The 15779-nt window shown below is 40.7% G+C and overlaps 1 pseudogene; it reads right to left on the bottom strand.

Annotated features, from left to right (window-relative positions):
• Positions 1-697: 697 nt before the first annotated feature.
• LOC135112444 (Y+L amino acid transporter 2-like) overlaps positions 698-15779 on the bottom strand; it is a 172051-nt pseudogene continuing 156969 nt past the window's right edge.

The following is a 15779-nucleotide window of genomic DNA, read 5'->3' as shown; positions in this document are numbered from 1 at the left end:
TTTTAATATATATACACCATGATGGGTATTTCATCATCTGAGGTAAAGCAACATTATAATGAACATGTCCACAACCTCCTGGCTTCGCTCATTTCACCAGTCCACTACGGTTTTCAATCCTCGCCTGCTGTTCTTGAATATTACCAACCACCGCTTGTTTTATGTTTGGCCATCCTTTGACATCGCTAGACAAATATTTTAACTCATACGACAGAAACAGCAGAAATAATGATTCACGATACCCGCCATGTTCACGAGGAACCACCTCAACCAAGGAATGTAGACGATAGGTAGAATTCTTGACCTCCACCAAACCATGGATCCCTGGTGGGTCACACTGCACCATGCTACACAGAATGCCTTGGATCACAACTTTAGATGGATCCCCCATGAATAGAGGCATCTTAGTAGGGGGTCTGCACTCCAGCAAGGGAGGGAGACAAATCCCACAGCTCCTCTCCTCTCGGCCCGGGAGTCGAATCCTCATCCTCTCAGCTGTGAGCCAATGGAACGTGCTGCGTGACAGGTCTCAACTTACTCATCTCAAGGAAGCTCAAGTCTGTAGCTTCCTTGGATTTAAACCATAATCATGATCTCTAAACTCTACAGAGAGAATAGCTGGGACGGCTAGTCCAGAAAGATTCGCATGACACACACACACACACACACACACTTGATGACAATCAAACAAGCTAGCTGTAAAAAAGGCACATTTATTTCATTCTTAAAAACATGGTAACAATGAAGTGACATGTTGATGCCTGGCGGACACATTGCCTCATTTGCTCCTAGAAAAATATGCTTTACACATCATTACCCACTGTTGGGCCAAAACTACTCTCTCTCTCTCTCTCTCTCTCTCTCTCTCTCACCAATGAGCAAAATATATCTGATTTGCCACCGGACATGAATACAACTACATATCTATAATTACACACACACACACACACGAACACACACACATTAATTAAAGCCCAGCATGGTCTTGATGATAATGAAAAGGATAATAAAATAAAAGGATTAGTAATGAGTGATCATAAAGTATGCATGAATTTTCTTGTCTTTCAGCACCATAAATGCCCAGAAAAAAAATAAGATAAATTATGAAATACACACACACACACACACAGCCCTCATTTGTCCCATGCAGAGATGAAAAGATGTACATTTATTTCCTTTCCTTCATCGTGTCACTCATGAGCAGGAAGCAAATTCCCTACAAGGCAGAGGTGCAGGCAGTGGCTGACCACCAGAGGGGAGGACAGGAGCACTGTGAAGGAGGCAAGCCTAGCTGATAACAAAGGCTTGTGCCAAAGCTAATCAATTTATAATTGTCGTGAGGCTTCTTGGCTGCTCCAGTGACTATGAGTGTCACACCAGCTGTCACCTCACCCCAGGACTGCCTCCACACAGCACAGCCTGGAGTTAGGCCATGTTCATTTATCCTGTTGGTCTAGTCTGGTCAGAGGTCATGTAATTTGCCACACTCACTCCCAGTGTTTAGCATTTCCCTCAATCTTAAGTCCTGTGACCTCCTTAGCATCTGTCACCTGTTATATTTGTGAGGAGAGTCTGTGGATTATTGGACTTAATACTAAGGGAAAATGTTAAAGACAATGGGAAAAAGTGTGGGACAATAAAACATATTTGACTGTGATAACACCACCATCCACAGGTCTCACAGACACCTGCTGAGCAAGGCCTAAGGGGAATAGCACTAGGATTCCCATCAAAACATTCAAGGTACACAACTCTATACCCATTGAGCTATGAGTACAATGATAGCTGTAGCCCAAGAGGAGTTTGGTCAACCTTCAGTGTTCAGTCAATAAACTCCCCTAACAGGACTGCCTCATTGTCTCAGCAACTGTGGTACTCCCAACATCTGGATCTGCCAACAAATAAGCTCATGTGGTGCCAGTTAACATCCATCCAGCACATACTCATCCAGAATGGCCCACACAGCTGCCAGACAGTCACACGCTTGAGGCTTCCCATCACCACTGTGAGGTCCAGACAGGCAGTAAGCAAAGACCAGGACTAACAACCCTCTTGGTGAAAACCTAAAAATCAAAATACCAAAAACAGATATGTAATACTCTCACTTACTTTCTGTTATCTCTATGTACAATTGGAATACTACTCAATTTATCTGAAAATTGCACCTTCAAGTATTTCTTGGGTTCAGAACCAATTTCAAATTATCAGCTAAAGTGGTGCAAAATCAGCCTATGACCAAAATACAATAACTAATAAATAATGTATAAAACCTTCAATATTCCCCTTCTGAAAAGTATCACAGATTACAAAGAACATATCCAGGTTGACAAATCTGCTGCTGTGTTGCTTTTGCCACATGTGTGTGTGTGTGTGTGTGTGTGTGTGTGTGTGTGCATGTTGTCATCACTGACAGCACAGTTCACACCATCCAGCTGCCCCCCCAAAGTCCATCAGTATACACACACACACACACACACACACACACACACACACACACACACACACACACACACACACAAGCCACTTGAGCAAAAATACAAACAGATCACCAAGGATCCAGCAGCAGCAGCAGTAACAGCAGTTCAGAGGGGATTAAAGTAGGGAACATTTCAGATATCCATTGTCTACCAGCAGTGTGATTTGCCATGATGCACAGAACCATAACCGAGTGGATAAAATATGTGAAGGCTGTATGATATGATGACACACACACACACACACACACACACACACACACACACACACACACAAGTGCGTTTCTTGGTAGGGCAGCAGCAGTAGTAGCAGCAGCAGTGATGGTAGTAATGGTAGAGGAGGTGCAGTCAGTCACTCCTCACTCAGTTTTCACAGATACGAAGAGCAACTGTGTCCAAACAGTGAGTTGGTCTGTTGGAAGGACACAGGACAATGTCAGTTTTGGATGTGTGGACACCAGGTCAGGTTATGCTGTGTGAGGGAATGGATAGTTTAATTCTCTGTACTTTTTGTGAGAATGTCTGCTTAGTATAGAGATAGATGCACATAAATTTATAAAGCTTGAGGCTAAGATGTAAAAAAGTACTGAGAATGTTATTACATTATTATATGCATGAAAGTATGGATGTATATTCCTTGCTCCAGCTGTTGGTGAGTGAATAGATGGCACTGAAATAGTTTAATGTAAGAAGGTGGTAAACCATACTGTTCATCATTTATTTTCTTGCCAAGGAAAATATGGCAAACAATGAATATTACTCACATTATCAAGAAATATTCAAGAAAGATGGAAAAGAAAGCCCTAGTCTTTCAGTGCCCCTCCACAAGTAAGGGCTCATTCATACCACTCAGTATTGTCTTGCTACTATTTTGTGGCACACTGGCCTAACATCCCATCAACAAAAGGACAACCATAAACAGACCACTCACCAAGTGCTGTTCTGACAATTTTTGGCTTGTTCTGCCAGTACACAAAGAGGAAGTAGGCAGGCACCCGAGAGCCAGTGATGAGCAGGCCCATGCCCACCTCATATGGCCGCACATACAGCGGCAGAAACACCAGGAAGCCACACACCAGCAGGAAGGCGATGGGAACGATGATGTTCACCTGCACAGAGAGGGAGGCGTTGTAGTCTTGTGGCATCTGTGTCCTGTTCTAATTATCAGCATGCCATTTGTCTATATATTTAGTATAATTTCTGTGACAACTATGTCCTCTTTCAGCTACACACATACAGCCTTCTCAGAGTGAAGTGGTTTGTCTGTTGTTCAACAGATCATCATGATAATTATACATTTCAACTATAAATAAGCTCTGAGGAGGTAGTATGTATTGATGTGGTGGTTGTGTGGCAGCAGTGGTGCCTAACTCATGTTGGCGATGCATTTATTGATACATTTTCTTTATTTCTCACTAATTCATCTAGGGTGACACAGCTTGCCTAGTTCAGCTTTCAGTGAACAGACTTAATGAAACAGGTTTTCCTGTAAAGGCAGCCATGAGACCAAGTTGTTGGGGATTGACTCCCTGGGCCAGCACTCTCACACAGCAGGCCATGATTCATGAAACTGGTAATGCACCAGTGTGGGGTTTTCACCTCTCCTTTCAGATCAATTGCTGTTGTTCCCAAGTAACATCCTATTCTTTTTCTCCTGCTAGCCCTATTTTTTTCCTGCTTCTCCTCTTTCAGTCTTTTTTTCTTATCCTGTTATTCCATCTTCTTCCATTGCTCCATTTTCTAAGGCTGAATCATCATCATAATCCCATTCCCATATTGAGTTGTGAGAAACACACACACACACACACACACACACACACACACACACACACACACACACACAACAAATAAATAAATAAACAAATAACAATAAATGAATAAAAAAATATATATATAAATAAATAAAAATAAAACCACAGGCAGATCATAATCACAGCCACCACTGCTGTCTGGTGCTCACCTTGATGGGCCGCTCCATGTCAGGGTATTTCCAGCACATGTACAGCAGAATGGCGATACTGCACAGGATGAATGAACTCTCTACAAAGCTGGCGTAGTCAATGAGGCGGTAGATGTCCGTGGTGGAGAGGTAGACCAGTGACAACAGGCCCTGGAAGAGGAAGGAGAGGAGGTGGAGGTGAGTCTTTGTGAATATTCCAAGCTGTGGTTAAAATGGAATGCCTTGTCAACCTCTCATTCGGTAAGACAAACTGTTAATGACTGAGTGAAGGAGAGCAGGAAGGGGCATTACAGGCAGTTGTGCCAGATCTCATCATGTGGGGCTGTGGCACCAGGTACTTTGAACTAGTCCCACATGCTTTTGTTCTGATACAGAAGGTGATTACAAGAAAATAATAGACAAACTGCATTTAGACAAATATTCACTTTTAGACGCACCAAGCTAACTAAACATTCCAACCTAAATTTATTTTCTTCATTTGTGAGGATGTGTTCTGTCTGACTGAATAATATATAAAAACTGTGTGTGTGTGTGTATGTGTGTGTGTGTGTGTGTGTGTGTGTGTGTGTGTGTAAATCTATTAATAACTCTAGGAAAACTCATCAATCACTTTTCATACAAGTACATCAACTTGGAAACTAAAGACTGATGAAGTTAAGAACTAAAAAATGTTTGTGTAGGTAAGCAATAATGTACACATAAGTACATTCACTTCCATACTTCTTTCCATCTGTCAAAATATTAGCTCACACTGCACATCCTGAGGGGACACCATAAGAACCATGATGCATGCTCACACACACACACACACACACACACAGTAGTAGTGGTAGTAGTATTTTACTGACAAAAAAAAACATTGAAAATAACAAAAAATTATGTTGTTTTTGTCCAACTTCAAAAGAACACAACTGCAACATGTAGAGGACTAATTGAACCAAAGCTACTATTCACAAAATTTATGAAAGGTGTCATACATACTGTTTTAAAATACATAAAAGCCACAGCAATGAATCTGTTAATGACAATAATAAAAAACCTATAAACACACACACACACACATAGCATTGCACAATGTCTTACCAGGAAGATGGGAGAAGACATTGGAGTGTTGCATTTGCAGTTGATGAGAGCAAGGTTGTCTGGGAAGTGGCCTTGTCTTGCACCCACGAAGCACAGCCTATTGGAGTGTTGCATTTGCAGTTGACGAGAGCAAGGTTGTCGGGGAAGTGGCCTTGTCTTGAACCCACGAAGCACAACCTGTCAACATCATTAAGCTGGTGAGTGGGGCATTACTACCAGTCATAACTTGTGCTCTAAATCTGACAGAAAGTAGAGGGAGTGTATGAAAGGAATGGATTGTGGAGCTCATGGAAATCTTGCAATCAAGTATATCTAAATTCTTGAATAAAGTGGATTCTCTGTTAAAATAAACAAGATAACTTTAGAATTGAACTCCATCATCATTAGTGGGTATAAATGAAGCAGGAAATCTCTTAATATAGCACAGTGGTATTTTCACCAAACACTACAGCTATTCATATATGACAGAAAACCTGAATGCAGGAGTATAACACCAGATGTGAGTCTAGGTATGAGAGAGAGAGAGAGAGAGAGAGAGAGAGAGAGAGAGAGAGAGAGAGAGAGAGAGAGAGAGAGAGAGAGAGAGAGAGAGAGAGAGAGAGAGAGAGAGAGAGAGAGAGAGAGAGAGAGAGAGAGAGAGAGAGAGAGAGAGAATTTTCTTATGTTTCTTATAATTGATGGATGACAATGAAAGATAGAAATAGATGTGTCAGTATGTTCCATGCATGGACTGCCACATGTAGGCCTGATGGCTTCTTTTACAAGTTCTCTTAGTTTTCTTAATTGTGTTTTGAATTAAGAAAGCCTAAATTCTTCAGTCAAAAAGAGCTAGACAATCCTGAAGTGAAGTAGTATGCATTTGTGGTTATGATGAGTCAAGTGTATGAGAGGAAGAACAGTTAAATTTTCTCCAGACCCTGATGTTGATGCCTTGCCTTGCCTATCTACCCTGAAGGATAAAACAAGCCTGGTATAGAGATAGATAGCCTGAGATGTGTGGATGTAGTGGGATTTAGCTAGTTTTTCCTATCTAAGAGCAGGTGGTCAGGAAGAGTGATGAATCAGCTGGGAAAATTATATATATATTACATCAACAAACAAAATAGGTGGTGAACAGGTGAAAATAGATCCGAAAGGCTAGCAGGAGCAACACCCACCTGGAGGAAGTCATGATGTGCACTGAGAGACCACCAAAGGCTGAGAGGGCCACCAGCAAGGGCATCACCCAGCTGCTGCTGCCCATTAGACGGTCAGCAAAGGTCTGTCATCAAGGCAACAACAACAACTAAGGTTATGTTCTGTAACACTGACCATTAGCTTGGATAGCGTGTGATAAAATTATTAAAAAAACAATGGGGAGAAAATTTAGAAAGGTAAGTAATTTTCATATTATATAATGCTTGAAGTCTGCAGCTGCTAGATAAGCCAAACTTAATATTAATGATAATTCCTGATTATTATCTTTTCCTCTAACATAAATACACTGTGGTATGCTAATAGGAGAACCAAAATATCTAAGCTATTACATATAATTGTAAAGTTTAAAGAATGGACTCAAAACACTAGAAAAGTCCGAGCAATGTCTGCTATAATTACGTTCTCTATAAAAGTAATTACTGAATGATCTGACTAACTTATCTATCACTTGTGCCACAACAGTCACATGGTGCCATCAACAACACAATGCAAATTACTCATGGAAGCTGTCAATGGTGTACTCACAACAGCAATGGCATCAGAGGCCAGCATGTCGAGGGGAGAGCACAGCCAGGCAGGCAACACTGGCCATCGCGTAGACCAGCGTCACCAGTGGCAGGGAGATGTAGATGGCCCGGGGCAGGTTACTGTTGGCAGGGTGTGATGTTAACAGGACTGGTGGTGACTGGTGGTGATATCTGATCAATGAGCTCTTTGTATTTCTCAAAATTAATTATGTACTAACAGGACACCACCTTCACAATGTTGCTCATATTCTAGTGAAGCTGTTCTTAATTATTTCTTGTGAAGATGTAATATATAGAAAACCTATAATGTGAACAAGATATTACTATTTCCTTCACATAAATTTATACAAAAATAGTTATACAGAATCCAAGGAAGGAACAAAAATACTTTATGAGGAAAACACTGTAACCAATGAAACAATATTTGTCACTCCAACAAAGAAATCAAAATAATACAAAAACAAAGGTAATTTGCATTCATGATACCTTTAGGTGGCATGTTAATTTGGTACAAAGACATATAGATCATTTGCAAAATATACAAGTCCAAAATGGAAAAAGATGATTCACATATCACAATTTATAGATAACAGATAAAAAGCAAAGGTATATGCTTAAAAAGATAGACCATTCTGTCACAACTCTACAAAGAAGTATGCTCTCCATTACAAAACAGCAAGAAATTAATCTATCATAAATGAGCGAGGTAAACCTGACTAGAGCTTGAACCCAAATCTGACAACCCAAAAGGACAAGTTTTTACTGCTTGGACCATAAGGGAAGCACCTCACAGTCAGTCCTGCTTTGCCTTGTGTTTGTGTCTTGTCACAGTAAAGCTTGAGCCAAGGCCTACAAACCAGCTGGTGTGAGTGGCAGTGTGGTGCCAAGTGAGGGAGAGACGGTACTCACACAAATGGGTTCTTCAGCTCCTCCGTCATGAAGTTGAGGTAGTTCCATCCAGCATAGGAAAATATGCCTGAGTAGAAGGAGACAGCTATCTCGCCTGGCTCAGTGCTGGTGCCCTGGAAGGAGTTGTGGAGGTTCCCAGTGTTGCCTGAAAAGTGGAGGTGAAGATTATTATGATGTAGATTTTTTTTTTTTTGTGTACTTCAGAAAGACTATTAAGAATTTTTAATGTGTTCTGGAACTTGGATTTTTCACATCTTGACTGTAAAGAATCAACAAAAGCACAATAAAGCAAAGTTCTATGCATAAAAATGGCTTACTAACAAGACTTAAACAAGGGTTAAAGTAGAAAGCCATAGGAAACATGAACACATATAACTGAAGGCACTAAAGAATGATTAGATTGGTGTGCTACTACAATTAACAAGATTTCACAACAGGATCAATCAAACTTGCTATGTGAGGTCTCAGACAAATATGATTTTGTTCTATCCCTACAAAAAATAAAGTAAACATCAGTCTTTTAAATATACTTAATAGCTATGGGATACAAGACTCCCCAAAATTAATATAATGTAGAGTGACACCTGACTGACTGCCTGGCTGATGGCATTGCAGTGAAGGGCAACGCTGCTAAAGACACATTGACTCACTCACTCACTGGCTCACTTGTTCAAACACTCACCCATGCAAAGGTGGACGATGCCAGCAATGATGACAATGAGCAATGCACCAATCTTGGTCACCATGAAGAAATCCTGCAGCTTGGTGGTGACTCGTACATTCCAGCAATTCAGTGCTGTCAGGAAGCCTGGATGGGGAGGACACAGTGACAGTCAAATATTAAAAAACTACACAACTCTAAACAGAATAAGAAATAATAAACAATGACTTTCATTATTACAGAGAACCATAATATACATAATATAGTAAATCTGTCAAAAGAAATTCTGTATGATGTAATATTTATAAAAGCATAAGAACTGGCCAAAACCTTTTAAATGTGTTTTTTGATGGACCACAACCTATAATGTGTATATACTGTATATATTTTTCTTGGTGCAGTAAAAAAATATCTATATATCTAAAGATGAAAAGATGCTGGAATTAAAAGAATGAAAATAAATAAATAAATAAATATATATATAAAAATAAATAAATAAATAAAACAATGTGTGTGTGTGTATGTGTGTGTGTTTACCTAGTTTACCTAGTTGTGGTTTATGGGAGGGGAGTAATCTCACAATATCCTATCTCTGTATATATCCAGTTTGGTCTTAAAAGCATGGACAGTTGTAGAGCGGGGATTGGTACTGAAACTTGCAGACAGGTGCCGTGAGTTTATTTGCGGGCGCTGTTCACAGGCGCAGTTAGATTCCCCAGACACGGTCACAGCAAGTATACAACAGAAGCCTGCCAACAACCAATTAAGTGAATACGAAATCCTACACGAATTTAGTGGACACATCACAAGTTGTAATATAAACATGGTCTGGAAATGTTATACTAATCCAACTCCATAGAAAATCATGTTTCTATCAAATATCACCAACAAGGTACATTCACAATAAGTACTTAACAAGATCACCCAAATACTTTTAACTGTAATCACATACACTTACATGTTCATCAAAGTTAATACTAAATAAATATATCATAATCACAATACCATCATAATACAAAGTGCTTACCCAAACTCCAGGTGGTGCTTAAATCACAATAAAGGAAAACCATTGCAGGCGTGTGTGTGTGGTGTTTAAGGTAGGCGTCCAGTCAACCGAATGACCGAGTCCGTGGCAGTACCCAGTGAGGTGTAAACCGCATTACTGGAACCTACCTCGAACTTCTAATGGTGTATCTATGTACTCCTACACAGTTATGGCATTGACAACATCTTCATATGAGTTTATTCCATTTGTTCACACTTCTGTGAGGAAAACTATACGTTTTTATGTCTCTTCAACAGTTCTTCAACTTTTTACTTCTTCAATTTCTTACTGTGTCCCCTTGTACTCTGTGTGTCTAAAGTTATAAAACATTCTTTGTTCATATTTTTCATACCATTTATCATTCTATAGATGTTTATTAAATCCCCTCTCTGTCTCCTATTTTCAAGGATAGGAATTTCCAGCATTCTTAATCTCTCTTCAAAGGTCAACTTACTCAACTCCGGAACCATCATAGTGACTACTCTTTGTACTCTTTGTGTGTGTGTGTGTGTGTGCTCCAGGACCAAAGCATCACTCACATATGGACAGTGCTGCAATGAGCCGCACAGCATCGTCTGGCAGGTCACAGTTGGGGAAGAATGGTTGAATCACATACTTGGCAAAGGGCAGCGGCATGATGGCATTGGTGGTGGGCCTGGAGAGGGACAGAGGCATCAGTACAGCACACACTATTGAAGAAGACCAAAGCATTAGCAATATGCCAGTGAAATGTACAGTTTTGGATGCTTGAATGGGAGGTGAACATTAAGGTTATACAGTGTGCATAGTTATCATGGCATTAATAAGTACTAAGATCAAGTAAGAGGGACACAGGCACTGTACCAGTATAACAACACACTACTGAAGAAGGCCAAAGCTTTGATAATATAACAGTGAACTAAGGAATGTGAAATGTTCTAGATGAGCATTAAGTTACAGTTTTCAGTGTAAAGTTATCACAGCACTAAGTATTAAGATCAAGTAAGATATTAGTAAGATGGCAAAACCCTTATGCACTTATAAAGACATGATGGCCACCACTTGAACACTTGCACAACAAACTTAACTTTACACAAAGATGAGGTTGGCAGCCCAGAGGAAAAGGAAGGCAGGGAGGGAGCCAAAGCCAGCATTAATGTACGCATAGTCTCCGCCTGATTTTGGTATGGATGTGCCCAGCTCTGCATAGCATAGCGCGCCCACCAGCGACATGAGGCCACACATCACCCACACCACCAGCGACATGCCCACGCTGCCTGTCTCCCTCAGCACTCCCTTGGGCGAGATGAAGATGCCTGCAGAGAGAGAGAGAGAGAGAGAGAGAGAGAGAGAGAGAGAGAGAGAGAGAGAGAGAGAGAGAGAGAGAGAGAGAGAGAGAGAGACCTTGATAATTACTGTGTTAACATTTTCACATCTGCTATGCACACACACACACACACACACACACACACACACACACACACACACACACACACACACACACACACACACACACATTGCTACAGTTAGTATTACTTTTGCTATTTTCTGATAATTAGTATTGGTACTGGTGTTTACAATTTTTTTACATTATAGCATTACATTATATCATCATACTTTTCCCTTGTATATTTTTGTCTCTCAAGATGTTTATTATAAAATTTTATTACTATTTTTATTATCATTATTATTATTATTATCATTATTATTATTATTATTTTATTATTATTATTATTATTGTTATTATTATTATTATTATTATCATTATTATTATTATTATTATTATTATTATTTGTTACATCATCAAGAGAACTCAAAAGAAAAAGGAGAAGAAAATCTGATAATATTTAGCTTTCCAGAATATACACATACATAGACTACTGTACCATACAGATTCGTGTGAAAACAACAATAACAACAACAACAATAATAATAATAATAATAATAATAATAATAATAATAATAATAATAATAATAATAATAATAATAATAAAATAATAATAATAATAACAAGCCAAAACAAAAATATACACAAGAATAAAAATAAAACAATATCAATATAAAGGATTGCAAAAATGAGAAAATGCAAAAACAATTTGGTACACACACACACACACACACACACACACCTGAGCCCACAATGATGCCAAGGATGATGGCCACACCCTCCAGCAAGCCGAGTTCCTTCTTGAGCTGTGTCTTTTGCGTTTCATCCTCGCCCACCTCCCCAGGTGGCCTCTCCTCCTTGGGAGTCATGGGCTCCAGCTCCGCCGTGAGGGCCTCCGTGGTGTCGCTGGTGGGCACGCGCTTGGCCGGCATGCTGGTGGTGTCGGTGGTGTCGGTGGAGATGGTGGTGGTGGTGAGAATGGACCTGGGGAAAAGACGCAGAATAAGTTATGGTCCATATTTTGAAACATTTCAGTCCGCATCCTGACTAGTTTTAAAGGTCTCTAGTTGAAGCTATACGGGTTTCCAAGGGTGTTTCTAGGGCTCTAGATTAACAATATTTCTACACTATCAACAGGAAAAACAACCTTGAGAATCCGGCTAAACATCTCTGTGGCTTTTGAAAACAGTCGTGGTGAGAAAGCAAAAGCGTTTCTGAATACGAGGCAGCGTCGCAGAGTTAGCTGGTGAGATTGGACCTAGAGAGAAGACGGCACATTGAGAACAAAAGAAAACAAAGGAAGTTGCAAGATGCCATCAGGCCTATACACGGGGCAGTCCTTGTAAGAAAAAAAAAAACCTACTTATTTCCACCTCTCCATAAATTCATCTAATCTTTTAAAGCTCCCTAATGACTCAATTGGGTCCATTCAGTTCATCTACCACTCTATTTGAGAACCATTTTTCTTATCTCTTTTCTAAATCTATTTCAAGACGGGACTATATTCTGAAACACTTCTGCGCCGCACCTCCACTACTTTCAAAAGACTCTGGTTGTTAAAGATTCACGATTTTTTAATGGTGTTTTTTTTATGGTTCTATTGACAGATTAATAAGATTTCTACATTACTGACAGGAGTCTTGAGAATCCGGTTAGTCATCTCTGTGGCCTTTGAAAAATAGTCGTGGTGAGAAAGCAAAGCGTTTCAGAATACGGACCATTATAAGGATATGTACTAGGCAGCATTGTATGTTTTGCTTATTGCCGTGCGTGTTTGATATAAGAATGCGTCAGGGGAAAGGCAACGCCATCAATAACAAAGTTAGCGTCACGAAGAACTATAATAACAGACTGAATCATGACAAGACGTAAAATGTAAAAATAATAAATGAATGTATGATTGAATGAATGAATGAATGAGTGGATGAATAAATAAGTAAATAATGAACACTAAACGATAAGAAAAGAATGAGGGAAGAATGTTAGCGGGAAAGGTTTACGTCTCTCGTTTGTATGTATAGGCTGTACTGCGCTCGCTGCCCAGACAGATCGAACCGCGTCCACTCACTCCCGCAGACTTGTGTGGCGGGCGGTGGCGACGGTGGCAGGGGCGGCACACTCATCCAGGCACACTGTACGCTTCTCAGCAGAAACAAAATTACGGGTGATAGATTAGATCCTGCTATAATTATGTGTTATTTGGATGATGACGATGGTCTTACTAACCACATGACGCGTCCAGATTCAGTGACAGTTACTTACTGAAGGCTACATTTATCTCTAGGGCAATAATTACGTGCTGGCGAGATCTGTGGCCCGAGTTCAGAAACGCTCTGCTCTTTCAAAACGACTATTTTCAAAGGTTACAAAAAATTCTTTCTCCTGTTAATAATGTGGAAATCTTGTTAATCTGTCACTAAAACCATAGCCAGTATCCTTAAAAACCCGTGTAACTTCAACTAGAGTCTTTTGAAAGTAGTGGAGGTGCAGCGCAGAACTGTTTCAATATGTGGTCTTATGCACTAAAATCACAATTATTGACATGACACCGCCACCGTGAGTGAGGTGTTGACTTGTGGTCACTTTAAGGACCGCACAGAGCCATTCCTGTGTCCTGTGCTGCAGTCCCCACGCTACTGTTACGCCAGGCGAAACGTAATTGTATGTAAAATTACGATGAATGAGAGCATGTTACAATAAAATTTGGTATAATTCTGCTGGCTGTTGTTCCATTGTTCAGTGCGGAAGAAAGCCCCGCTGTCCTGTCTGTCACGTGACACCAGCACCACCACGCGAATAGACCGTATTCAGAAACCCTTTTGTGCCGCACCTCAAAGACATTCAAAAGGCTCTAGTTGAAGTGACACGGATTTTTAAGAGTGTTTTTATAGTTTTAGTGAGATACTAACGGGATTTTTACTCTATAAACAGGAAAAAAAAAAACACTCTTAAGGACCCAGCTAATCACCTGTGGCCTTTAAAAATAGTCGTGGTGAGAAAGCAAAGCGTTTTAGAATACCGGCCAAATTGTACCATGGTTTAGAGTCCGTGCTCAAGGCCGAGCCACCGGAACAAGGCGAGCAAGTGTGGACTAAACTCAACTGTGTGACATCCGCTCAGCACCCCAGCTGCGTCAGATTTCCCGGCAAAAACAAGGGCAATCAGCCAGTCAGAGCGTCGCGTCGTGTTCCAGGCCTCAGATAACAACCGCAACGAAACTCTTAAAAAAAAAAAAACGCCTTCCATAATCTATGAAGGCGGAGGGGGAGGGGAGAGAAAGACGTCCCTAGTCCCCCACCCAACCCTCGCCCACCTGCAGGCACCACTTGGTTCATGCAGACAAATGAGGTCAACTGGCGCGGGAGGCGTGGTGAAGCTGAGGCGCGACAGAAGGCGGGAGGCAGGATGGCGGTGATGGTAGCCAGCTGGTGGAAGTAAGTGGCAGGGAAGAAGCAAAATATAAGGAAAGTAAGAGTGACAAGGAGGAAGGAAGTAATCTGGTGAACTTGTAAGCAGCAGCACGACATGGTGGTGGAGTCTTGGTTGTTGCCACAGAACGCCAACAACAATGAAGGATTTTTTTTTTTCTTTTCTTCCCACGCCGTTTTCCTGTAGCTAAGAATTACTGTCATGTACGGGGCTGTCTTCATCTGCTCTTATCAAAATACACACATACACACGTTAAATGTTAATACGCACTTCTGACTGGAGAGAGAGAGAGAGAGAGAGAGAGAGAGAGAGAGAGAGAGAGAGAGAGAGAGAGAGAGAGAGAGAGAGAGAGAGAGAGATTTCAGGTAACCATTTCGACATTACATATACTCCAAGCAGCTAAAAACAATAAAATAAAAAGTGTATTCCTTCATATCGCCCATTCATAATTTCTCTTCGTCAGTGTCGGTTTTCCCTGTTCCCTGTTCTCCCTTCCTTGCGTTTCGTTATTCCGTTTTTCACATCTTGTATCCTTATTCTCCTACTCTCTTTCCTCTTTCCTCCCTCCTTTTCCGCTTTTTTACTATATTTTCTTCCTCAGTCTCGACTTCGTTTTCCTGTGTTTACTCTTTCTCTTCCCTTCTTTCGTCTTGACTCAAAGTTTCCTTCTTTTCTTACCCATTTTCCTTTCAATTCAGTTCTCTTTATTTTTCTTCGCACTAGTATTCGTGTCAGTTTTTATTTCCTCTCTTTGCAGATCTCTTATTTCTTCAAGTTTTCTTCCTTCGTATCAAATTAATTTTCCACTCTTTCCTACATATCTCCTTTCTCAGTTGCATCACTCGCCACCTCACCTTCCCTCACACGGCAAGGCAGAGCAGTAGTCGTGCGCACCTCAATATGTCCTGTGAGCGACTGGAGGGCGGAGGGTGGATGAGATGTTTATTTCAATGAGGCAACAATGGCGACGATGCCAAGCAGCACACACGTGGAGAGAGAGAGAGAGAGAGAGAGAGAGAGAGAGAGAGAGAGAGAGAGAGAGAGAGAGAGAGAGAGAGAGAGAGAGAGAGAGAGAGAGAGAGAGAGAGAGAGAGAGAGAGAGAGAGAGAGAGAGGCCATAATAGATGT

This window comes from Scylla paramamosain, chromosome 2, assembly GCF_035594125.1.
Source record: "Scylla paramamosain isolate STU-SP2022 chromosome 2, ASM3559412v1, whole genome shotgun sequence".
NCBI lineage: Eukaryota > Metazoa > Arthropoda > Malacostraca > Decapoda > Portunidae > Scylla > Scylla paramamosain.
This window is presented reverse-complemented; position numbering and strand designations above follow the sequence as displayed.